The sequence below is a fragment of the Herpailurus yagouaroundi genome, unplaced genomic scaffold, assembly GCF_014898765.1.
Source record: "Herpailurus yagouaroundi ecotype Mexico unplaced genomic scaffold, PumYag 183, whole genome shotgun sequence".
Taxonomy (NCBI): Eukaryota; Metazoa; Chordata; class Mammalia; order Carnivora; family Felidae; genus Herpailurus; species Herpailurus yagouaroundi.
Genome location: NW_024412414.1, coordinates 1,825,544 through 1,851,681, shown reverse-complemented (window position 1 = coordinate 1,851,681; position 26,138 = coordinate 1,825,544). Strand labels below are relative to the sequence as shown.

The window sequence follows — 26,138 nt, the reverse complement described above, 5'->3', positions numbered from 1 at the left end:
TTTTCACTCTTATGTGGATCTGGAGAAACTTAACAGAAGACCATGGGGGAGGGGAAGGGAAAAAAAAAAAAAAAAGAGAGGGAGAGAGCCAAACCATAAGAGACTCTTAAAAACTGAGAATAAACTGAGGGTTGATGGGGGGTGGGTGATGGGCATTGAGGAGGGCACCTGTTGGGATGAGCCCTGGGTGTTGTATGGAAACCAATTTGACAATACATTTCATTTAAAAAAAAAAAAAAAGATTTTCTCTGGTACTTCTAGAAGTTTTATGATTTCAGGTCATACATTTAGGTCTACAGTCCATTTGAAGTTTATTTTTACATATGCTATGAGGTAAGGGTTGAGATTCTTTTTTTGTGCATTTGTATTTGACTATACCAGCACCATTGATTGAAAAGAGTGAATACTCACAGAATTAAAATGACTCCACTTCCATTCTATACAACCCTTTCCCCTAAAACAAGTCCCTGGCTTAGATTCCATAGTCCATCATTATTAACATTCCCTTATACACATATTCAATTTCTTAGGCCTTCTTCTCCTTCCCTCAACCAGCAACACCCCAATCTTGGATAATTTACCTGCCTATTTCACATACAAAGTGACAAGAAAAGTCATGTTTCCATGCTGACCCAATGACACTGTAAATTCATGTCCACTAATCTCAAATGGGCATTTGATTCTGTAATTCTCTAGTATATTCACTCCCCCATTTTTACAGAGGACTGTTTCACACTTCTTAACTCTCTTCAAATCTAACATCCCTTCTTCTATCCTTAGTCCCTTAATGGCCTACCTTCCTGTGTCATTGAAAAAAATAAGCACTTAGACAAACCTAAACCACATCTACTTCTCCACCGGCATCTGAATCCATACCATCAGCACTCCCTACTGCTAGTAAGGATTAAATGGTGGGATTTCCACCATGGTCAACTTCTCTACTTATATGCCTATTCAAACATAAACTATAAGCAACTCTTTCTTCACTCTAATCAATTTCTCCCTATCTATACTGGATTATTCCCATCAGCATACAAACATTATACAATTTTTCCCACTTTAAGAAAACATCTCTTGACCCTATATCCACCTTCCAGCTAAAGCCCCATTTCTCCCCAAACTAATCCCCTCCAAAACCCCTGCCCCCTGCCACTCCCCAAAAAACAATATAGTGACTTGGATTATCTGATGCTGCACTAGGATATGATGAGTAGGAGTCAGTAAACCGGGATTAAGTCTCATCTCGGCCATTAGTTTGCAACATATCCTTAATCAAAGCAATTAATCTGAGCTTCAATTTCCTCTTGTATAAAACAGAGATACTGGACAAAAATTCATCTCTAAATATCCCTAGAATATTCTGTATATATCAGCATCTGAAACATCTTTAATGAGAAGGAAAATACATCAGTTGTGCAGCTGAAAAGCTATGAAAAAGATACTCACTAGCCTAAAGAGGAAGAAACCATGAAAAAGTTAACCAAATAACTCAAAGTACAAACTTTACCATAGGAAAGAATACAAATCATTATTGATCACAGGAAAGTGAAACAACTGACCTCCCAAATTATCATCTGCTAGTTCTTCAAAGTATTTTACTTCTTCCAAGGGAACCAAAAGGATTGATGTGGATAAGAACACCCAGCAAAGCAAGTAACTACAGGAACTTTTTCAGAACGACATTAGAAAAATGCAGTTATCCTACCCGTTGTAAAAAAAATTTCTGTTCAAAACAAGGAATAAAAGTCCTAACAGATCTCACCATCAAACTTACCACCAATTAGAACAGCCATGTGTTTTCCTAAAAAGTCAAACCTACAGTTTTCTTAGGCACTCCAAAGAGGAACATCAAACTGGAGAAAAGAAGAAGCTCCAAAAAAAATAAATTGCACATACAATTTAAATATTCTGGGTAAACAGAAATGTTCAAACATTGAGAAGTTTTTTGCCCTTTTTTTTACAGGGCAAAACGTGAACTAAAAGAACTAAAAAATGAACTCCAAAATTAAAGAAAATTACATGCATAATTTTACAAAATCATGTATTTTAGGGTAAGAGAGTCTTAATAATTACCAGTTTAAATGCTTTCCCTACAAGCTCACACTTCCCTAAAGCCCAAAGAACTTAAGTGATTTTCCTGAGGTCATACTACTAAGTGTCTCCTGCCACATCAAAAACCCAGGTCTCGGGACGCGTGGGTGGCTCAGTCGGTTAAGTGTCCGACTTTGGCTCAGGTCATGATCTCACAGTTCATGGGTTCAAGCCCTGCATTGGGCTCTGTGCTGATGGCTCAGAGCCTGGAGCCTGCTTCAGATTCTGTCTCTCCCTCTCTCTCTGTCCCTCCCACACTTGCACTCTGTCTCCCTCTCTCAAAAATAAAATATACATTAACAACAACAACCCAGGTCTCAAGAGAGGATTCTGGGAAGATGGCAGAGTAGGAAGCACCAGGAATGGCTACCCACCTAGATGACAACTGCAAGAGCAGAATCTGTCTGATGTTAACTATTTTGGAATTCTGGAGTCTATTTATGGCTTGCAAATCCAGGGGAAGGCTTACATGATAAATCCAATCAGTTTCAACTCAACACAGTAGTAGTAGCTACCCAGCCCCTACCCAGCCACATGAAGGGCAGCTGTGCAAAGTTCCTACAGCAGCCTGCACAAACCTTGTGGGAGCTAGGGTGGGAGGCGGAAATAAACAAACAAACTCTGTCCTCCAAATATCAGAGGTCTGTGCCCTGGTCACTGACTATTGTTTCTGATCACAGAGGTGGCAAAGAAGTAGGTGCCATTGTTGTTGCACTTCCCCCACCCCCAAGCTATCACAAGGCCCTCCCCTCTTCAGCAATAGTGACTTCCAGGGCATTTAAAAAGCTAGCATCCTCTTCCCTCCTCTTTCATTTTTCTATTTTTCCTCTACTGGGAAACAGACTCTAAAACCTAAGACATTCAAAATCAACTGCATACACAGGTAAAATCAAAAGTGACTGCACATTCCTAGGGAAAAGCACAGGATCAGAAAAGACCTGAGAAGACCGTAAGTTTACACCTCAGACTGACCCTTGGCATGGAGGCAGCCTGCAAAGATAAAAAAATAATAACAAAAACAGCAAACTCTAGGGAGGCAGGAGAACTTGATATCCAGAATTACCACACTATTTGATTCAAATGTCCGGTTTTCAGGGCACCACTCAGGGCACCGAGTAACCAGTTAACTTTTGATTTCGGCTCAGGTCATGATCTCAAAGTTCATGGGATCAAGCCCCAAGTTAGGCTCTGCACGAGAGTGCCGAGTCTGTTTGGGATTCTCTTTCTCCCTCTCTCTGTGTCTCTCCCTTGCTCAGGCTATCAAAATGAATAAATTTTTTAAAAAATAATAAAAATAAAAATAAAATGATTAACACTTAAAGAATTAAAATCTCTAGACACTTTAAAAAATGCTCAGTGAGAAATGTGAAATCAGGGCGTTTGGATGAAAAACCCTTTTCCACCACACAAAACAAGAAGACAGACATCTTCCCCATGAATTCTGGCAAGGTCAATTCCCACCCTTATTCACAAAATTCTTGGAGAGCTTCCTTGGCCTAAAAAAACCCCATGCTATTTCACAGTGACTGAGTAAAGCCTGGGTATGGATATGGTTACTTAGGGGACTTGCCTATTTTGATGGTAAGCAAACAGTTCCTTATGGTGTTTCAACAATTCTAAGTCATAAAAAACAGCGGGTATTATAATTCATGACAAAACAAAAGAAGTAAAGACATCTTGTTATAAACAGAGGCTAAAGTATCAGAAATTATTAACAATTTAGGAAAAGATAAATATTTATAAAGAAATTATGAGAGCTAAAGAGGAAGAAACTCATTATTCAGTTTCCAAAATGGCCAAATGACTTAGCATGAAAATTTAGTAACAAACCTAATTCATTTTTCAAAATTATTAATCTTTTCAACCAAGTTCAACAAAAGACTGCCAAAGCAAAGAATCTAGAACTAAAATTTTATTCTCCTGAGAAACTGTATATTCTGCTAAAACAACTACATCAATCAACCTTTCACTTTATGATTTTTCTCACATAAATTTTTCTTAAATTTTGGCATCTATGACTGAAAAAGGCTCAACAAGCAATAAAAAACAATTAGTAGTCTCATTACATTGCGGGTACAACCATTACGGATAAGTTTGGCAGTTTCTCATAAAAGTAAATATTCAGGGGCACTTGGGTGGCTCAAATGGGTTAAGCAGACAACTCTTGATTTCGGCTCAAGTCATGATCTCACAGCTCATGAGATAGAGCCCCGTGTCTGGCTCCACGATGACAGCACAAAGCCTGCTTGGGGTTCTCTCTCTCCTCTCTCTCTCTGCCCCTCCCCCCACTCACATGCACTTTCTCTCAAAAATAAACATTAAAAAAATTTTTTTAATTAAACATGCAGTTTTCATATCTTCCAGCAGTCTCACTCCCTGGCATTTATCCCAGAGAATGAAAACATATGTTCACATAAAAACTTATGCATGAAATGTTCATGGCAGTATTATTGATAATACACCAAACTGGTAACATGAATGCCCCTCTCCATAGACAAATGTTTAAACAAACTGTGGTACATCCATACTACGGAATATTCATCAGTAATAAAAAGGGAGGAGCAATTGATATTGATACATGTAACAACTTAGATAGATCTCAAGGTCATTATATGTTTAATAAATAAAAAAAGCCAATCTCAAAAAGTTATATACTATATGACTCCATTTATACAATATCCTCAAAATAACAAAACTACAGAGATGGAGAACTGATTACTGGTTGTCAGAGGACAGGGACAAGGACCAGATGGAGGTAGTTTCTCAAAATAGTGTTTTGAATTTATGCAATAAACATTAACTGCCCTTGGACTTTCAAGTTTTTAACTCCAGCCCTGTCTCCAGTGAAATTATCTGCTAACTTTCCCCCCTCAACTAGCTGATTCACTAAATTAGCAACAGCTAGTAAGGCAAAACATGCCAATGAGGTACTTCCATCTGTCAGTCATTAAGCTATCCTTGCAGAAAGTTTAAGGAGAGTAAGAAACGAAGTTAAGATTCAGAACCCACAGCAACTCCAATGTTAGCTGGTTAACAGAAAATCTAGCTATCAGTACTGAACATGCAAAGGCTATGTACAGGAGCCCAAGAATGGCACAGTGATAATGTGTGTTAGCTAAAAAATAAAGTCAAATGGACTAAACATTACTGCATTTTGATTCTAAACCTTGTTAACTGATTAAAAGGCACAACATACTTGAATAACTTTTGAAGGAGAAATACTACCATATTAAATGCACACAATTTCAAAAACTTAAAATGCAAAAAAGCATTCCTTTTAAAACTGAGAAACCAGGGGATTTAGAAAACACCACCAGTGTGCCTAACCAATGCCTTTCATTTGTTCCAATTTTTCTAAATCCAATTTGTTCTGATTTTTCTAAATCAGAATTGGGACTAAAACAGTACTCCTGGACCTTTACTGATCCCAAAATTTATCAGGTGTTTCTAGAGGTAATTAAAGATAAAGTATAATAATCTATTGCTGAAAGCTTACAGAAGCAATTATTTTTTTGCAAAAATGTGGTAAGAATATAAGCCTGAGCTCTACCCAAAAGGAAAAGTTTCAAAGTACTGCAGCACCAACCATCATTAAGTAATTTTCTAACCTTCAATTTCCTCATGTATTACCATAGTACTTATCCTCAAAGAATCATTGTGAAGATTAAATGTAAAATACTTAGGGGTGCCTGGGTGGCTCAGCCAGTTAAGTGTCCAACTTCTCAGGTCATCATCTCATGGCTCGTGAGTTTGAGCCCTGTACCAGGGTCAGTGCTGACAGCTCAGAGCCTGCTTCAGATTCTCTCTGCCCATTCCCCACTCATGCTCATGGGCATGCACGCACCCTCTCTCAAAAATAAACATTTTTTAGGGGCGCCTGGGTGGCGCAGTCGGTTAAGCGTCCGACTTCGGCCAGGTCACGATCTCGCGGTCCGTGAGTTCGAGCCCCGCGTCAGGCTCTGGGCTGATGGCTCGGAGCCTGGGGCCTGTTTCCGATTCTGTGTCTCCCTCTCTCTGCCCCTCCCCCGTTCATGCTCTGTCTCTCTCTGTCCCAAAAATAAATAAAAACGTTGAAAAAAAAATTTTTTTTTAAAAATAAATAAACATTTTTTAATAAAAAAATAAGTGTAAAACTTAGAACAGGGTCTGATATGTATGAACACACTAAAATGGAGTCAGGAGACCAGCAGGAGAAGCTCTCATCCCCAAACACTGGTAGTCAATTGCAGACCCAATAGGAAGAAAGTTACTATGCAAATCCATACTATTTTAGCCACTGCTTTACTTTCCCAGCAGAAAGAAGAAAGGTTTTCCTCCTCCCAGCAATAGCCCAGCCAATGAGACTCAGCCAATGAAAAGCCACTACACTCTGAACTCCCAATGGACTTTTTTTTTTTCTGAGGGGGGGGGGCCGGGGGGAGGGGGGGGTGCCTGAGGGGGGGGGGCCGGGGGAGAGGGAGAGAATCCTAAGCAGGTTCTACCCTCATCTCACCACCAAGAGATCATGGCCTGAGCTGTAATCAAGAGTTGAATGCCTAACAGACTCAACCACCCAGGTGCTCCAGAACTTTGTTTATAACAGCCCTCCCAATTTCCCCCTTTCCTCTAAAAGGGCAGTTGCGATTCTCTATTCTCAAAGAAACCGATTTTTGCTGGTAAAGTAACTGAATTTTCTTTTTAAGGTTAACATACAGAATAAGCATAACTAAGTATTAGATTCAATTTTTTTTTTTTATTTTAGGAAATGCCAGGCACCTATATAGGCAGTGAGAGCAGCAACCTGGCTCCTGCTAGGAATGCTACAGCAGGTGTTGCTCATTTCCCTTGGCACAACAACCTTAACTTCTTTCTAGCTACCCACATTTTTTTTCTTAATCTAAGAAAAGGAAATCACCAGTCTAACCTAATCAGAAATTAACAGAAAGCTGGAAGAATCAGTAAATTGAAGACAAAAGACAATAGGAAACTACTGTTTTTTATAGATTTAGAGATCTCTTTTTATGACATCACCTCATATTTGTATATCACATTGTAGTTTCAAACTCCTTCTTAACACTATCTCATTTGATCCTCACAACAATCCTGTGAGGCACTTGCTGTTACTTCACATTTTACAGATAAGGAAAATGAGGCTTAAGTGACATGCTGAAGGTCACAGAGCCAGCAAGTGGAAGAGCTGGAAATTGAACCTCTCAACTGCTTTACCACAGCTCTCTCTCTAAATGGGGATAAGTTCTACAATGCTAACATTACAGCATTTTGAACAGTATCCTCCATGATAATCTCAGCAAATCATAATGAAAATTTAGAATAAATCAAAGAATCATAGGACCTTAAGGATTATTTTAATGTAATCTCTCATTCTACACATGCTTTTACAAAAAGAAAATGTTTTTTAGTACTCAAGATCAAAAAAAAATTTTGTTTAATGTTCTCATGTTTCAAAACCTGCAACATTTGTGGGGATTAAGGGGCTGAGAAAAAGAATAAAAGGATTAAAACATACAAATCCCAAATTACCCTCCGTTTCCCTGACTACCTCTTGGTTTCCAACATATTTGTTGGGGGGGGGGGGTGGCGGGGAGACTCTTCTTGACAGGCACAGTTCAAATTTAAGATTTCTTTCTGAGAGTCCACATAAAAACTTGTATACAAATGCTTACAGCAGCATTATTCATAACAGCAAAAAAGAGAATCAATCAAAATGTCCACTATTAAACAAATGTCTATGCATAAAATGGACTATTATTTGGTAATGAAAAAGAACTGAAACATGCTACAGAATGGATAAACTATGAAAACACTCTAAGTGAAAGAAGCTAGGGGCGCCTGGGTGGCTCAGTCGGTTGAGCATCTGACTTGGGTTCAGGTCACGATCTCACTGTCCGTGAGTTCGAGCCCCGCGTCGGGCTCTGTGCTGACTGCTCAGATCCTGTTTCAGATTCTGTGTCTCCCTCTCTCTCTGACCCTCCCCCGTTCATGCTCTGTCTCTCCCTGTCTCAAAAATAAATAAAACGTCAAAAAAAATTAAAAAAAAAAATAGTAAGTGAAAGAAGCTAGTCAGAAAAGACAACATTTTGTAGAACTTCATTTATATGAAATGTTCAGAATAGGCAAATCCATAGAGACAGAGCTGCCTAGGACAGGCAGCGAAAATGCAAATACCCTGGAATTAGTTGTACAATTCTATGAATATACTAAAAATCACTGAGGTGTACACTTTAAATGGGTGAGTTCTAAAGTATGTGAAATATACCTCAATGAAGCTAATAAAACAAAATGTTATGAAAGGAAAAATGGGTCAGGCTATGTGCTGACAGCTCAGAGCCTGGAGCCTGCTACAGACTCTGTGTCTCCCTCTCTCTCTGCCCCTCCCCAGCTCATGCTCTGTCTCTGTCTCTCAAAAATAAAAATAAGCGTTCAAACGGGGCGCCTGGGTGGCTCAGTCGGTTGAGCGTCCGACTTCAGCTCAGGTCACGATCTCGCGGTCCGCGAGTTCGAGCCCCGCGTCGGGCTCTGGGCTGATGGCTCAGAGCCTGGAGCCTGCTTCCGATTCTGTGTCTCCCTCTCTCTCTGCCCCTCCCCCGTTCATGCTGTGTCTCTCTCTGTCTCAAAAATAAATAAATGTTAAAAAAAAAAAATTAAAAAAAAAATAAAAATAAATAAAAATAAAAATAAGCGTTCAAAGAAAAATTAAAGAAAAAAAAGCCATCCGACTGGGTGGCTCAGTCATTTATTTAGTGTCCAACTTCGGCTCAGGTCATGATCTTACTGTTCATGGATTCGAGCCCCACTTCAGGCTATGTGCTGACAGCTCAGAGCCTGGAGCCTGCTTTGGATTCTGTGTCTCCCTCTCTCTGTGCCTCTCCCTAGCTAATGCTCTGTATCTCTCAAAAATAAAAATAAGCGTTAAAAAAAATTTTTTAATTAAAAAAAAAAAGGAAAAATAGGTACCTGGTATACAGAAACTCTCTATTATCTTTCCTTAACTTTTCCACAAATCTAAAACTTCTAAAATAAAATATAGATATATAAATTAGTAAACAAGATTACATAATAAATAGCTACAGTACCAGGTGCAGGCTAAGGTAGCACCACAAAACTTCAGAAAGATTCACGCACAGTGCCTCAGATAAAAAAGTAGTGAATAAATATTAGATGTAAAAAATGAGGCTAGGCCTTGTTCACAGAGTTACACAATAGCACAGGTAGAAGAAGAACAGAACAGACCTAGAACAAGCTCATCACTCATTTGGCCAAACACATTCCTTTTCCCACCTACACAGAACTTTCCAAATAAATTTCCTTTCAGACAACCCAAAAACTTACAGGAAAAAATCTACACAGAAAAGAAAATGCCTGTAAACAACACTGTCACCTTATCAATGTGAAACTACTCCCTCTTCACCCTGGATTAGGTTTTTTTAGAAAAACATTTTAACATAATTATGCCTTATCTATTTCTAAAGGTTAAAGACTTTATCCTCTACAGATCAGACCTTACTATAGAGTTCAAGACTCAAATTACTGATGAAACATAAAGTATGTCAAGATTTGTTCTTACTGGCTTCTTAAAATTAATAATAAAGCAGAGTGTTCAAAAAAAGGATACTGACTGGAAAGGGGCATAAAGAAACTTTCTAAAGGGAGGAAAATATTCTACAACTTAATCAGATTGGTATTTATAATTATATGTATATATAATTAATGTAAAGATATATATTTATATATTATATATAAAACATACATTATATGATGTAAAATTCACTGAGCTATGTATACCTCTTAGATTTGTGCATTTACTAGAAATTATGCATTTTAAAAAATGGAATTAAAAAAATAGTATTCCAAAGAATTATCTCATTATCCCAAAGCATATGATATAGTAAGAGTCAAATTTTTGTCTTCTTTTAGTAAAAATAATCAAGCACACAGAAGTAAAACAATCTTCCTTGGTATCTCAAAATCAAGAAGAAAAACAGGTCTTCCAACTCTGTTATATCATCAATCTAACCTTTGTGCCTCAAAGACAATGAGATTGAATCTTGAGATTCTTCTGAGTGAGAAAAGAGAAGAGGGTAGATAGAACCAATTCTAATTACATCAACATACTCACCATCCCCAAATGCCATATCCTTATTCTTCAATGAGAAAATTATTTTAATTTTTTTAAACGTTTATTTATTTTTGAAAGAGACAGACAGTGGGAGAGGGGCAGACAGAATCTGAAGCAGGCTCTAGGCTCTGAGCTCTCAGCACAGAGCCTGATGCAAGGAGCAAACCCATGAACAATGAGATCATGATCTGAGCCGAAGTCAGATGCTTAACTGACTGAGCCACCCAAGAGCCCCAGAAAATTATTTGTAATTGTTTTTTAAGTTTATTTATTCATTTTGAGAGAGACAGGGTGAGCGGGGGAGGGGCAGAGAGAGACAAAGACAATCCCAAGCAAGCTTCACACTGCCAGCATGGAGCCCAATGCAGGGCGTGAACACACAAAACATGAGATCATGACTAGAGCCAAAACCAAGAGTCAGACACTCAACCAACTGAGCCACCCAGGAGCCCTGAAAAAAAATTTTTTTAAGTAAATTCTACATCCAAGGTGGGGCTCGAACTCATGACCCTGAGATCAAGTATCACAAGTTCTACCAAGTGAGCTAGCCAGGCACTCCAAGATAAAATTATTTTTATCCAGAATTGGTTGTGAAATAATGCAAAGAACACAAAAGAAGTTCTCAGGTTCACACTCCCTCTAAAAACTATCACAATGCTACCTCGTGCTTCATTCTATAGTTTTTCCAAGGAAGTTATAAGGCAACCATACTCTCTTGCCTTAAGTTTTGTCCATTTACGTGTCTACTGTAAGAAAGTGAAGAGTGTACAGATAGGCCTCAATGGACTGAGATAAAGTATGGCTCTTATTTCAGTCACAAAATTTTAGCGTTGGACCACATCTGAGCTGCCAATTAGCCATTTAATGAATAAACTAAATCCTAAAACAGTTACGGGACTTGCCTAAGATTTCACAGCTGGTAAGAGGCAGAGTCAAAGCTGAATCCAGCCTTCTATTCACCATACTACACCTATATCTCTGCCCAGTTAAAAGCTGCATACTATCTTACCTAAAGTGGTAATTACACTCTGGGTAAAAATGGTTCATATTATCCAAATTCTCATACCCACCTGCCTCACCACACTAATATTTTAATTAATTTATAATCAGAATTGTAACTGTCAACCAGTTATACAGTACCTTCTTTTCTCAGCAGTAAAATCCCCTTAGTAAACCGATTTAATACCAAAAGGTTATTTGGCACATAAGTAATCATGGCATACAGAGAAGGATAGTTTTAAAGAATACATGCAGCAAATTCTTCATGGCAAACCACCTTATTTCGCCAAAGACATTCATATAGTCATTTATCCAATCAGCAAACACTGAATTGCCGACTAGATGGCAGGTACTATATTAGGCCTAAGGAAAACAAAGACATAGATACAAGGGACTCTGGTTTAGGTAGGCAGACAACAACAACAGATTGTGGTAAGAGCTATGGTGGAACAGCCAAGGTCCCAGAGGAGGAACATCTACTCCAATCTGGAGGGTCAGGGAAGTCAGACCAGCTTCTTACTCTCCCAAGCATTAAATTAACATTTGCCCTAGAAGCTCAGGCTTCTCATTCTTGAAATCCATGATTTTAAACCCAGGTCTCTTACTGACATAAAAGTCTTCAAAATCTATGTCTGAGTCAAAAGAAAAACAGCATTACAATATTATCCTATTTATTTAAAACTGTTATAGTCAGTTATAGTCACTGTTACATAACTGCATTTGTATATATTTTCAAAGAGACATGTATGAAAGGATATTTATAAAAACTTTTATGGTAATCATTCCTGTAGGATAGGATCTCAGATTGTTTCAATGTTTTGACACTTTATCTGAATTAATTTTAAGAATTCTCCTACAGGGGTGCCTGGATGGCTCAGTCAGTTAAGCGTCCGACTTTGGCTCAGGTCATGATCTCGCAGTCCATCAGTTCGAGCCCCATGCCAGGTTCTGTACTGACAGCCCAGAGCCTGGAGCCTGCTTCAGATTCTGTGCCTCCCTCTTGCTCTGCCTTCCTCCCTCTCGCTCTGCTCCTACAGGAGTGCCTGGCTGGCTCAGTTAGCAGAGCATGCAACTCTTCATCTCAAGAGTCGTGGGTTTGAGCCCCACACTGGGTGGAGAGATTACTTAAAATAATTAATTTTTAAAAATACTCCTATAATTTTTTATTCTACCATAACCAAAGTAGGTGGGACAAGAGCAAGCACACAGATAAAAGCTGAATAAACTATTACTGTACTTATATCAACCTGTCTCCCCTATTCAGAGTATTATTTGTCACATGAGGGACACTAATGCCACATACTTGAGATCTTTTATTTACACTTGTAAGAAGGGCCACTTCTGGGAAAGTTTCTGGAAAAACAAGAAAGGTAGATGGGGACCAAAAATAAATGGGCTATAATCACAATGCTAAAGGTGTTTAGACTTCATTCTGTGGGTGACAGAAAAACACTGAGGGGGTTTTGACCTAAAGATTAACAATCAACTTTTTTTTTTCAACTCCATTCTTTAACCAGGTATCTCTGGTAGCAACTGTGATACATAAACAGGAAACGACATAAAGACAAAGAGATGTGTTAAAACGTTGTGACTATGTTTAAAAAAAAAAAAAAAAAGACAAATGCAAATTTTTAGCAGCAGTATCTCTGATGGATAAGACTATAGGCAGTCTCCTACTTTCAGTGTTATACATTTCTATAATACCTGCACTTCTTAAAATAAGCAAGTATTAGATTTATAACCAGAAAAAAAAAAAGAATGGCTATCACAATAGCTCAAAGGGGATGCAGGGAAAATGATGAAAGTTTGGATTACAGGTTCTATAAGAGCAAGAAACTGATCTTACCACTCACTCCCTAGTACTTTGTACTGTGCCTAGCACATATTAGGTGCTCAATAAATGTGACAGAAGAGTGAATGAGTGAACAAATGAACATCCTAAAGGCTCAACGAAGAAGAAACATTTCAGAAGTAAAATACACATTTGTTTATCAACATAAAAGCCAGAACAGGAAAAAATTAAAGATATCCTCAAGTTTTATGGACTAGTTGGCTAAGTGAATGATGAACCATTAATCAAGATAAGTAAAACTAGAGGAAGTATAGGTATACAGGAATGCAAAGAGATCATGGCAAAATGCCAATGAATTTGGTAGAAGGCATTAAGTTTCAGGAACCAGTAGGGAGTATAGGCTGAAGATGGAGATTTGGGAATCACCCATACAAACTTACATCAGAGATCAGAGCTACCACATACTTGTTATGGATTCTCATGTTCATAATCAACAGGAGAATAGGATAGGCAGATCAAAATAAAATACGTGCACTATTCTGGGGGCCCTGGTACCCTGATTTTTTGCCCCACTGATATGTATGTATGTATGTATGTATGTATGTATTTTTGAGAGAGAGAGAGTGCAAAAGGGGAAGGGGTAGACAGAGGGGAAGGGTAGACAGAGGGGTAGACAGTGGGGCTCAAACTCAGGAACCATGAGATCATGACCTGAGCCGAGATCAAGAATCAGACACTTAACCGACTGAGCCATCCAGGCTCCCCTGCCTCACTGATTTTTAAACTTAGATTATTAAATAAATACACCTTAGGTGTTAGAGTCTTAATCTCTCATTTGCTTCCCAATAGGATACAAAGACCCACAGCTATACTTTATATTGTTATCATTTGCTACAAACAGAATTCTGGGCTCACAAATCCAGGACAGATCAGAAATTCAATACACATGGCATTATTCACTATAAACATATAAAATTTATATACTGGTTTTATTAAATATTATCTACTGATAAACTATTGTAAAGTAATAGTTTGTGACTGACCTTATTTTTGGATACTTTTTCATCTTATTTCCAGGATTACAACATGACACTTTCAACTATCCTTACCTATGCAAATCTCTTCCTCCTCCAGTTCATTCTACCTATGAAATAGGGACTTCCCCATTTCCTTTGTTTCAGCTCTACCTCTAGAAATCCACTCTTCCTATCTTAAACTGACCATACTCAAAACTAAGTTCAAAAGGTCAACAAATGGGTTAGACTAGTCTCATAAATGCAGAAACATACAATATAAGACTAATTTGTCCCCATGCTTTTACATGTTATCTTTCATGCCTGTAGTGTTATTTCCTTTTTCCAACATTTATCTAAATAGAGGCCATAGGTCATATCTTAACCATTTCAGCATTCACCTATTCTCTTCTTTCTTTGAGTTTCCATAATACAAATTGAGTGGCCTTCAAAAGTTAGTTATGTTTTCCTCTATCTACATTGAAAAATAAGACTTTTAGGGTGCCTGGATGGCTCAGTTGGTTAGGCATCTGACTTTGGCTCAGGTCTTGACCTCATTGTTTGTGAGTTCAAGCCCCACATGGGGCTCTGTGCTGACAGCTCAGAGCCTGGAGCCTGCTTCAGATTCTGTGTCTCCCTCCCTCTCTGCCTCTCCCCACTCACGCTCTGTCTCTGTTTCTCTCTCAAAAAATAAACATTAAAAAAATTTTTTTGCTTTAAAAAGCAAGCTTCTTGAAGAGAGATTCCCTATCAATAGTGAGGATACAGTTGGCATTCAATGAATACTTACTAACAAAATGGAAGCTCTGAATTTGTATCTTACATTTTTGGCTTCCTAATCCTCCTGTGCCTCCACATTGTCATATACCAGAAATAAAATGTATTCTTTTTTCACTTTACTAACAGATATTAGACTAACTTAAATCTAGATTTATTTCATTTTTAAGTTTTTTTATTTATTTTGAGAGCAAGAGAGAGAAAGAGAACAAGAGAGGGGCAGATAGAGAGGGAGAGAGAATACCAAGCAGGCTCCGTGCTGTCAGCACAGAGCCCGACTCAGGGCTCAAACTCACAGATCTCGAGATCATGACCTGAGCCAAAACCAAAAGTCAGATGCTTAACCGACTGAGCCGCCCAGGCACCCTAAATTTATTTTACTTTTTAAATATTTTCTTAAATGTTTACTTATTTTTGAGAGAGAGAGAGAGAGAGAGAGAGGGAGGGAGGGAGGGAGGGAGAGAGAATGAGAATGAGTTGGGGAAGGGCACAGAGAGAGGGAGACACAGAATCCAAAGCAGGCTCCAGGCTCTGAGCCAGCAGCAGGGAGCCTGATGCGGGGCTCGAACCCATGAACCGTGAGATCATGACCTGAGCTGAAAATGAAGGCTTAAACGACTGAGCCACCCTGGAAACCCAGATTCTAACAATTTTAAAGATGAGGAATGAGACTCTAATTAGGTCATACAGGTAGTTGGAAGCAAAGGCCAGAACCAAGGTTTCTAACTTCTAGAAAAGGTATTTATTGAGTGACTGATACACATGGAGAATTCTGTGAGGCACTGTATTAGACCAGTGCCCACTCTTGTGTACCAAGACACTTCCCACTGATGTTCAAAAATATTTAAAACATTAATTAAAGCTTACATTCTAAGGAAATTTCTGTATTAGGAGAAGACACTGTCCACATTTCTAAAAAATATGTTAAAAATAAGCAGGCAGAGGGGGGAAAATCTTTAAAGTAGGAAAGAATTTAGAATTTCAAACAATTTACTCTTCCTGTCCTGGCTGTTGTTTACTGTTAAAAAGAGTAAGACAGGGGCGCCTGGGTGGCACAGTCGGTTAAGCGTCCGACTTCAGCCAGGTCACGATCTCGCGGTCTGGGAGTTCGAGCCCCGCGTCAGGCTCTGGGCTGATGGCTCAGAGCCTGGAGCCTGTTTCTGATTCTGTGTCTCCCTCTCTCTCTGCCCCTCCCCCGTTCATGCTCTGTCTGTCTCTGTCCCAAAAATAAATAAACGTTGAAAAAAAAAAAAAAGAGTAAGACCATCAAAAGACATCTCTACCCAAATTTCATGACCTAATAGTTTAAGAAAAATAAGCCTTATTCCTGTTGGCAAATGATCTGCTTTTGTCACATCACACTAAAGCATTAGCTCTGTCACAGGATTAGAGTACAGCCATCTGAGGACAAAAGTCCAGGCAGAAAAAGAAACCATACTGGAATTTGATAAAGACCCCTCAGGAATATGGCAGTCAGCTGTTTCAATAGCACCTTTCATCTAAGGATCTCAAAACAAATATTATTTACATTATCAAGAATCAAAACGGTGGCACCATGGCTCAATAAACTAACATATCAATGACCTATAGGGAATTCAATACTGATGTTCTGAAACTCAGCCCTCGGTTCTAAAAAACAAGACCTAGTTACAACTAGGGGGTTAGGGGCACCAACATCCCATGCAGTCAAAAATCTGCACTTAACTTTTGACTCCCAAGAACTTAACCACTAACAGCCTACTATTGACTGGAAGGCTTACCAATAACATGAACTGTGATTAACACATATTTTGTCTGTTATATGCATTATATACTGTATTCTTACAGTAAGCTAGAGAAATGGAAATATTAGTAAGAAAATCATAAGAAAAAATACATTTATAATAGTGTCATGTTTTTATCAAAAAAATCCGTGTATCAGTGGACCTGTATAAGTTCACACCCATGCTGTCCCAGGCTCAAGTGTATTTGGATTTTGTCCCTAATTCCTGGCACAGAACTCCTAAAACCCTTGGAATTTCAAGAGTGATAGGAGCACTCTTGTTATTCATAACAAGCCTCTTTTAACCACAAAGCAATTTGTGCTAACAAGGTGACTCTTGGTGGACCCTTACATAGCTAAAGATGGGAACCGGTTGTGAGAGGGACCAATCCACATGATTAGAGGGTTGAAACTTTCAGGCCCTGCCCCCATTATGGGGAAAGGGAGAGTAAACCACCAAGGCCAATGATTTAACCAATCATTCCTAGGTAATAGAAACTTCTAAAAAAACCCTGAACAACAGGGTTTAGAGAGCTTCTGGATAAGTGAACACATGGAGGTACTGGGAGGTTGGTGTGCCCAGAGACAGCAGGGAAGTTCCCCATACCTTGCCCAGTGCATCCTCTCCACTGTTTCTGAGTTGCCCTCTTTATAATAAGCCTATAAGCGTAGGTAAAGTGCTCTTCCTGAGTTCTGTGAGTCATCTCAGCAAATTATTGAATCTAAGGAGAGGTCATGGAAACCCCAGAATTTTTTGCAAAGTTGGAAAGGAGTACAGGTGGCCCCGGACTTGCAACTGGTGACTAAAGTGGGGACAGTCTTAGGAACTGAGCCCTCTAACTTGAAGGATCTGACACTAACTCCAGGTAGACAGTGTTAGAACTGAATTCAATTGTTGGACTGGTATCACAAAATTGGACAATTGGTGGTGGTATGGAAAAACCTACACTACACAAGTAGTTAATTCCACTCTATAAAGTTAAAAAAAAAAAAAAAAGGTAAGTGGATTTGTTGATACCATCTCCCAGCTTACTTTGCTGCACATGTATAAATAAAAGACCCCAAAATTTAAGCAATATTGTCAGAACAGTTTCTACTGATATAATTAGTAATAATTTTATGCCATCTGGGGTGCCTGGCTGGTTCAGTGGGTGGAGCACGCAACTCTTGATCTTGGGGTTGTGATTTCGAGCCCCATGTTAGATGCAGAGATTACTTAAAAAAATAAAATCTTTAAAAAATAATAATTTTTTGCCATCTTTGTGCCAGGCATTAACCTTAGGTCAAATTATTTCCAATGTATGCAATTCTGAAAGATAGATATTGCCCCTGATAACATATGAGAAAATTGAATCTCATCATTAAATTTCCCACTGCACGCAGCAAGTAGCAGAGTACTAAATCTAGTTATAAAACACAAACCCCTGCCTTCTTCTATGGCAACCCTTACTTTTTATAATGTAGTATAAAATTATAAACTCTCTAACAATCCTTAAGAACATTATGCTAGTCTTAAGGGTGTGTGCCAGGCTTGAGGTTTTTGAGTAACAGCACAGGCCCCATACCTGTTGGTGTTCACATGAAGCAGTATCCTAGGCGCCTAGGCATCCTAGTAAAGAAAAGCCAAAGAGCAAAATAATGCTGTGACTCTTTGTGGAGCCAAACCTTCCCCCAGCTTTATCAGTCTTCAAGCAAGTTCTCCACCAGCCACTTTGTTGAACATCCTCACAACAAAGCTGCCCTCAGGAACTGATCATAAATCCAAGCAATTCCTAGGACTCCTAGAATGTATGTATGCCAATCTCCAGTTTCAGACCTAGCTTGCCCAAAAGAAGACTATTATGGAAAATTTATTATAAGTATCCATAACACAACTGTGAGTCCTGAGAGGGAATGCAAAGAAGTCTTCCCCCCAGCCTTATCTCGCAGTCTGTTGTTAAATCACCTGCCCTAATTCAGTAAATGAAATGTGGAAGGAAGAGGAGAAGGGAGGGAGGGAGAGAGACAAGCAGACAGACTAGCCTTAAGAATTGCTATCAAAAACATAATACTGACAGTCCATATACAGATCTAGTATTCTAGTTTTCTACTTTATACACTTTTTAAGAACTGCCTTTTTTGGCATTGTATTCTCTTGCTGGTTGGAAAATATTTTATTTTTTTCTTCCCCAATTATCAAGGAACTAAAGTCAATAAGACTTTTCACTACCTTCTGTTACCAATATGAGCACAAAAAAGAGAGTCTAGAGATTAGCAAATCTTAAGAGCTGGGAGGGGCAAGAAAGAGATCATGTAGTTTAAACTCTTACAGGAACACTTATATCTCCAAAACACAATCATCCAAGCTATACTTGAATATCTCTAATGACAGAGACCTCATAATTTTGTCTATTCCACTATGGGACATACCTTATTGTGCAAAAGGTCTTTTCCATAGTGGGATGAAATTCACCTCCAAATTACCTTCTACCCATGGTCTGTCCTCTGGAGCAAGAGAGATGATCAGTCAGCTCCCTTTTGCTTAAAACAACTCTTAAATTTATTTAGATAGTTAAGTTTCCAAGTATTATCTTCTGTGGCAAAACAGCTCCTGATTCTTCAACGGCTCTTCATTAGATACAGTATCTAGGGAACTCATTATTCTTGGTCATAATCATATGGACAATTTAGATTATCACTGTCTCACTGAAGTGTAAAATCCGTAAGTGGACACAATACATATAATCAGATGGTACAAGAACAAAGGGACTATTACTTCCCTTAATTTACCACTGTACATCTATAAATGTTCATCAATGTTAGCCTCTTTTCACAACCACATTATACAATTAACTACCTTAGAGGATGGTGGCTTTCAAATGAAAAATCTATTTTAGGCAGATCATTTCTGTTAAAGAGTAAACTTTACATTTCTATCACACCTATCTTATCACTTTCATACTTCATCCTGCTTAGATTGCCTTGGTTTTCTTTGATGCAACACATCAGATAACACTCCCAGTTTTAGCATCATTTACAAAATTTTTGGTAAGCATGCATATTGTACCATTATTTAAGATCTAGATCTATAATGCTTAGCAAAAGAAGAACTTACAAGCCTGTATAATCACACTGTGCTTTCTGTTTTGAGAGACATCAAGCGAGCACAAGGAGAGAATCTTAAGCAGCGTGGAGCCCAATATGGGGCTCAATCTCATGACTCATGAAAGATGAGATCATGACCTGAGCCAAAACCAAGAGTCAGACACTTAACAGACTGAGCCACACAGGCAGCCCCACACTGTGCTTTATAACAAACAAATAAGCAAACCAGATTTAAAAGACCAACAAACTGGGAAGAGACATTTGCAACACATACAGTAATACACTGATTTCATTACACATTTCCTACAAATTCATAAAGGTAAAAAAGCAATCAATTAATCAATGAAAAAAGAACCAACATCTAACATTAACAACCAGATCACAGAAAAACAAAGATAAAATTCAACTTCACTCATAAAGAGCAACGTAAATTTGTGTGATTAAAGTTTTTAATTTTAAATTGAATTCCAGTTAACATTCACTTTATTAGTACACTTTATTAGTTTCAAGTGTACAATACAGTGATTCAACATTTCCATACATCACCCAGTGCTCATCCCAAGTGCCCTCCTTAATTCCCATTTTCTATTTCACTCATCCCTCCACCCACCTCTCCTCTGGTAACCATCAATTTATTCTTGATAGTTAAGAGTTTATTTCTTGGTTTGTCTCTTTTTTGTTCCTTTGCTCATTTGTTTCTTAAATTTCACATGAGTGAAATCATATGGTATTTGTCTTTCTCTGACTTATTTCACGTAGCATAATACTCTCTAGCTCCATCCATGTTGTTGCAAATGACAAATTTTGTTCTTTTTTATGGTTGAATAATATTCCATTGTATATACATACACCATTTTTTATCCATTCATCTACTGATGGACACTTGGGTTGCTTCCATAATTTAACTACTGTAATAATTCTGCTATAAACATAGGGGTACAGGTATTCCTCTGAATAAATGTTTTTATATTTTTTGGATAAAAACCCAGTAGTATGATTACTGGATCATAAGGTAGTTTCTACTTCCTTTTTTTTTTCTTTGTAAGTAATCTCTCTACCCAACACATGGCTCAAACTCACGATCAAGAGTTTCATCCTCTACTAACAGAACCAGCCAGTCACCCCTCTATTTTTAACTTTTTTAAGGAGCCTCCATACTGTCTTCCACAGTGGCTGCACCAGTTTGCATTCCCACCAACAGTGCATTAGGATTCCTTTTTCTCCACACCCTTGCCAATACCTGTTGTTTCCTGTGTTTTTGATTTGAGTCATTATGACAGGTGTGAGGTAAAGAGCAATGTAAATTCAATCTGTAATGTAATAACATTTTTTACCTATCAGAGTGACAAAGATCAAAGTGTTGATAACATATCTAATTTGTAAAACGTGGAAACAAGTACCCCACAGATTGCTGATGGGAATATATATTAACTCCAACTCTTTAGAGCACAATTTGGAATTATCTATGAAAATTTTAAATACACCTACCTTTTCTTTGGAGCATGGGTATTCACTGCAACATTTGTAATAGCAAAAGTAGTAGACACTTAGCTGTCAACCTACAGCCATTTCTCCCTTCTTTCAGAACTCCTATCTGTTCAGGGTGGTAATGTACCCAACCCCAAGAGATGAGCCATGATTAGTTGAAACCCACTATGGCTATCATATTCTCTTTACCAGATAATCACTTCCTCAGACACTCCAGGGGTCCGGGGCAGCAAGCAATATGACCTTCACTGAAATGTAAGGAGACATTGCATATGGCATTGCTACTCAAAACCACAGCATCTGCATCACGTGGGAGCACATCACTGATACAAATTCTCAGACCCCACTCTAAACCTATGGATCAGAATCTCTGTCAGTGGATTCCAGGAATTTGTATTTTAACACATTCCCTAGGTCAGTCTTACCCACACTCTTAAAGTTCATGAAGCACTGTTTAAGACTTCTGGGAATTATTTTCTCCCTTTTTTTTTTTTTAACATTTATTTATTTTTGAGACAGAGAGAGAGCATGAACGGGGGAGGGGCAGAGAGAGAGGGAGACACAGAATCGGAAGCAGGCTCCAGGCTCTGAGCCATCAGCCCAGAGCCTGACGCGGGGCCCGAACTCACAGACCGCAAGATCGTGACCTGAGCTGAAGTCGGACGCTTAACCAACTGAGCCACCCAGGCGCCCCGCTGAGCCACCCAGGCGCCCCTATTTTCTCCCCATTTAAAATGACTAAGTCGGGCGCCTGGGTGGCGCAGTCGGTTAAGTGTCCGACTTCAGCCAGGTCACGATCTCGCGGTCCGTGAGTTCGAGCCCCGCGTCAGGCTCTGGGCTGATGGCTCAGAGCCTGGAGCCTGTTTCTGATTCTGTGTCTCCCTCTCTCTCTGCCCCTCCCCCGTTCATGCTCTGTCTCTCTTTGTCCCAAAAATAAATAAACGTTGAAAAAAAATTTTTAAAAAAAATAATAAAATGACTAAGCCTTCCCATTAGAAAAATATTTTGAGGGCACCTAGGTGGCTCAGTCAGTTGAGTGTCTGACCCATGATCTCAGGTGAGGTAATGATCTCACAATTTGTGAGATCAAGCCCTGCATGGGGCTCTGCACTGACAGCACGGTGCCTGCTTGTGGTTCTCTCTCTCCCTCTCTCTCTGCCCCTCCCCCACTCACTCGCTCTCATTTTCTCTCTCTCTCAAAATAAATAAACAGACATTAAAAAAAAAAAATTTTGCCCTCCATTACCCGTCTTTGAATGCAGTTAGTTGTGCTGCTTGGAGCTAAGGCAGCCATCCTACAACCATAAGGCTACAGCAGAGAAACTGAAAAAACAATATACTAAAAGTAATAGAGTTAAGATAGGGGAAAACCTGGGTTTAATAAATATTACCAAGCAACCACACTAGCCCTGAACCACCTATTTCTTTGTTTCTATTTATATGAGACAACTTAAGAGTCTTTACTGTTTAGTTACTTTTAGATACTATTATTTACAGTTGAATATATCCTAAGTGATACACTTTATATCAATGGAATCCAATGGAGCTTAAATTCTACTGGAAATAGAGTAATTTGTGTCATTGTTTAATAGCAGCATAGTATTCCATGTTATGTATTTACCATCATTTTATTTCTTTGTGATTCCCATGTGCATGCACAGCATTAAGACAATCAGTACTAGTCTGAGACAACTAACAAGTTTTGGCCCCAATCTGCTACTTCATTCCAACTAGGACATAAGCTCCACTCAGGCAGTAACCTTAACGCACTGCATCTTAAGCAGTTACAACAGAACCAAACATATATGAAAATATTTGATAAATATTTTTAAATAAACAAATGTAGAAAAAAGCGAGGTCTTCCATAAATGCTAAAACTAAGTTATATCTAAGCTTAACTTGTCTACTTTGGTTGTTTGAACAGATCTTCAGGTTGAGGATGCTACAAAGATTGAAAACTTCTACTATGAAATAGATAGCAGTGTGAAGAGGTTCTCACAGTCCCTTTCAATAGTCCAATTAGTATTTAAGGGGTCTTTCAGCTCTGTAACCTAGGAAATAAGAATAGCTAAGAGCAAATTGTTTCCTAACCAATCCTCGTATTTCTTCTTTTCTATTGTAACTGCTAAGAACGATTTAAAACCTTGACGGCATGAAACAAAAATCCAGGAACTAAGTTGTTTAGGACACCCTAAAGATTTCAAGGTACATTTTTCAGTATCACTTTGAATGAGCAATTAATCAAGCCAGTTGCTAATAGTACTTAAACATCTTATATCTTCTCCTATCCCAGACATTTATCTAGAGTTGCAGATTTTTACCTAAATACAACCTCATCAGGGTTTAGGACTGTTTTGCTATTGGAAAGGCAACATTTCCAATCAGATTTTTATCCCCCACTGCCTCACTGAAACTATTCTTACCAAGGTTACCAATAACTTTCACACCACTAAATCAAATGGTTATTTCTCAACCATCATCTTAATTGTTTAGTATTTAACATAGTTAATAACAACTCCCTACTCCTTGAAACACTTTCCTTGTTTGGCTTCCAGATACCCTCTCACCTGGTTTCTTCCTATTTCTCTGGCTGGTGCTAAGTCTCCTTTGACTGTTCCTTTTCACCTTCCTCCAAAGATCTCTAAACTCTGGTCCACTCCAGAGTTAATTAAGTTCTTCAACTTCTTCTTACTTCTATCTCTTCTCACTCCCTTGGACCTCATCCAGCCCCCTGGCTTAAATACAATCTTTTTGACAGTAACCTCCGGTGGTACACCTCTAGCAGATCCTCTCTCTTGAATTCCAGACTCATAAACCAGCTACCTACTCAAAATCTCTACCAAGTCTAGTAAGCATCTATAATATATGTCCAAAACTGAGCTCCTGTACTTTCCTTCCAAGAAGGAAGGAAAGTAAGGACTGAAGACTTACTCCTTCAGTCTTCCCCATCTGAATAAATGGTGTCCTTAAGGAACTTAGAGCAAAAACCTTGGAATTGTTCTTAACTCCTTCCTTTCTTTCTATCAGTAAAACATCCAGTCTATCAGTAAAACTAGTTGACTCTACTTGAAAATCAGAACATACACTGCCACCCCACAATGCAAACTGGCGTCTTCTCTCATTTGAATTATAGCAGAAGCCTCCTAACTGGTGTTCCTTCCTTTACCCTTGCCCAATCATTCACCACCAGCCTATTACCAATACAGCAGCCAGAGGCATGATGTTAAAATAGAAATTGGATCATGTCAAACCACTACCCAAAACCCTCCAAAGATTTCCAATTTCACTTAGCATGAAAGCTAAAGACCTACAAAGGACCAACAGCACCAGCAGTAGCTGGGAGCTTGTTAGAAATGATCCCCACCATGGGTAGCCTGGGTAGGTCAGTCAGTTAAGCATCCAACCTCAGCTCAGGTCATGATCTCACAGCTTGTGAGTTCGAGCCCTGCATGGGGCTCTGTGTTGATAGCTCAGAGACTGGGGCCTGCTTTAGATTCTGTGTCTCCCTCTCTCTCTGCCCCTCCCCCCACTTGAGCATGCTCTCTCTCTCTCTCAAAAATAAACATAAAAAAAAAGGAATGAACCCCACTTCAAACCTACAAAATAGAAACTGAATTTTAACAAAAACAACCTACATAAGCCATATGCACAGTAAAGTCTGAAACGTATTTCTCTAAGGCACCACAAGATAAGCATCTACCCTCCCCAATTCTTACCATTTCCCAGGCAAGCTTCAGTCTCAGGACCTATCACTTGTCATCTGCTATGTCTAGAATGCTCTTCTCTCATTTATCTGCATGACTTGCTGTTTCACATCTTTCAAGCCTTTACTCAAATGTTCCCTTCTCTGTGAGCCATTTGCGACCACTCAATCCTTCCCCTTGATATGCCCTATTCCTCTCTCTTGCTTGTACTTTTCTCATTAGAACTTGTCATTAGAAGTTACTTATCTTGTTTATTCTATCTCCCCATATAAAACGCAAAAGAAGCTCTATGAAAGCAGACATTGTTTTTCTTCCCCAGTACCCAGAATCCAGTAAGCCCTCCAAAAATATTTTAAATGTATAAAACAATAAAACAAATGAGATTTCTCTTCAAAACACTATCCAATAGATTTTGTAAAGTAGTTTCTTACTGTACAAACTGACATTTTCTTAGCATCACATTCAACAAATCCACTTTTTAAAATACACTTAGCACCAGGGAGCCTTGGGTGGCTCAGTCGGTTAAGCATCCGACTTCAATTCAGGTCATAATCTCATGGTACATGAGCTCAAGCCCCTCATCGGGTTCTGCGCTGTCGGTGGAGAGCCTGCGTGGGATTTTCTCTCTATCTGCCCCTGTCCCACTCACGTGCTCTAAATAAATAAATAAATAAATAAATAAATAAATAAATAAATAAATAAATCTTTGAGAAAAATAAAAAATAAATAAAATCTACTTAGCACCTACCATGTAATTAGGCACTATAAACACTACTGTTCATACATTAAGTATGGAGATTTAAAATATCCGATTCATGACAGAGCTATACCATCAAAAAAGTCTGCAGAAATAAAAACTGCATCTTTGAGTGAAGAGAACAAGTATGTCTACAGCTCTCTGCAACACAGTAACAAGACTTTACACTGGTAAAATAGTCTTCCACACAAATTTTCTCACCTGTCCCTCAACAATCTCATGAGGCTTGTGTAAAGCAAGTAATGATAAGCTCACTTTAGAGATAAGAAAACAAATATACTCTCACTCAAAGCATAGCAGTAACAATGCCAAAACCGGGACTGAAGTCTCTCAATTTTCTGATATCACACCTCCCCTTGCAACTGATATTGAAGCAGACACAAAACCATACAGCCATATTTTATGCTGAAGATACTAAGCTTTCCCAGTGTCTTTGCAGAATGAGAACAAACTCAGTTCATCAGAATCACAATCTCAACTTGAGGAATAAGAATTCGAATGGATTCCTATTACTTATAAGTCTAACCCAGAGTCCAATGACATTCAGGAAGAATG

The 26,138-nt window shown here is 38.7% G+C and overlaps 1 protein-coding gene across 2 annotated transcripts in view; it reads right to left on the bottom strand.

Annotated features, from left to right (window-relative positions):
• TMCC1 (transmembrane and coiled-coil domain family 1) overlaps positions 1-26,138 on the bottom strand; it is a 249,274-nt gene that overhangs the window by 211,721 nt on the left and 11,415 nt on the right. Inside the window, exon 1 of one of the 2 annotated variants that reach the window (XM_040491904.1) lies at positions 18,960-18,978. The exons of the other annotated variant lie outside the window; for it this stretch is intronic. The gene's annotated coding sequence lies outside the window, so the exon portion shown is untranslated. Of the gene's footprint in view, positions 1-18,959; positions 18,979-26,138 lie in introns of those variants that run through there. 2 annotated transcript variants of the gene reach the window in all.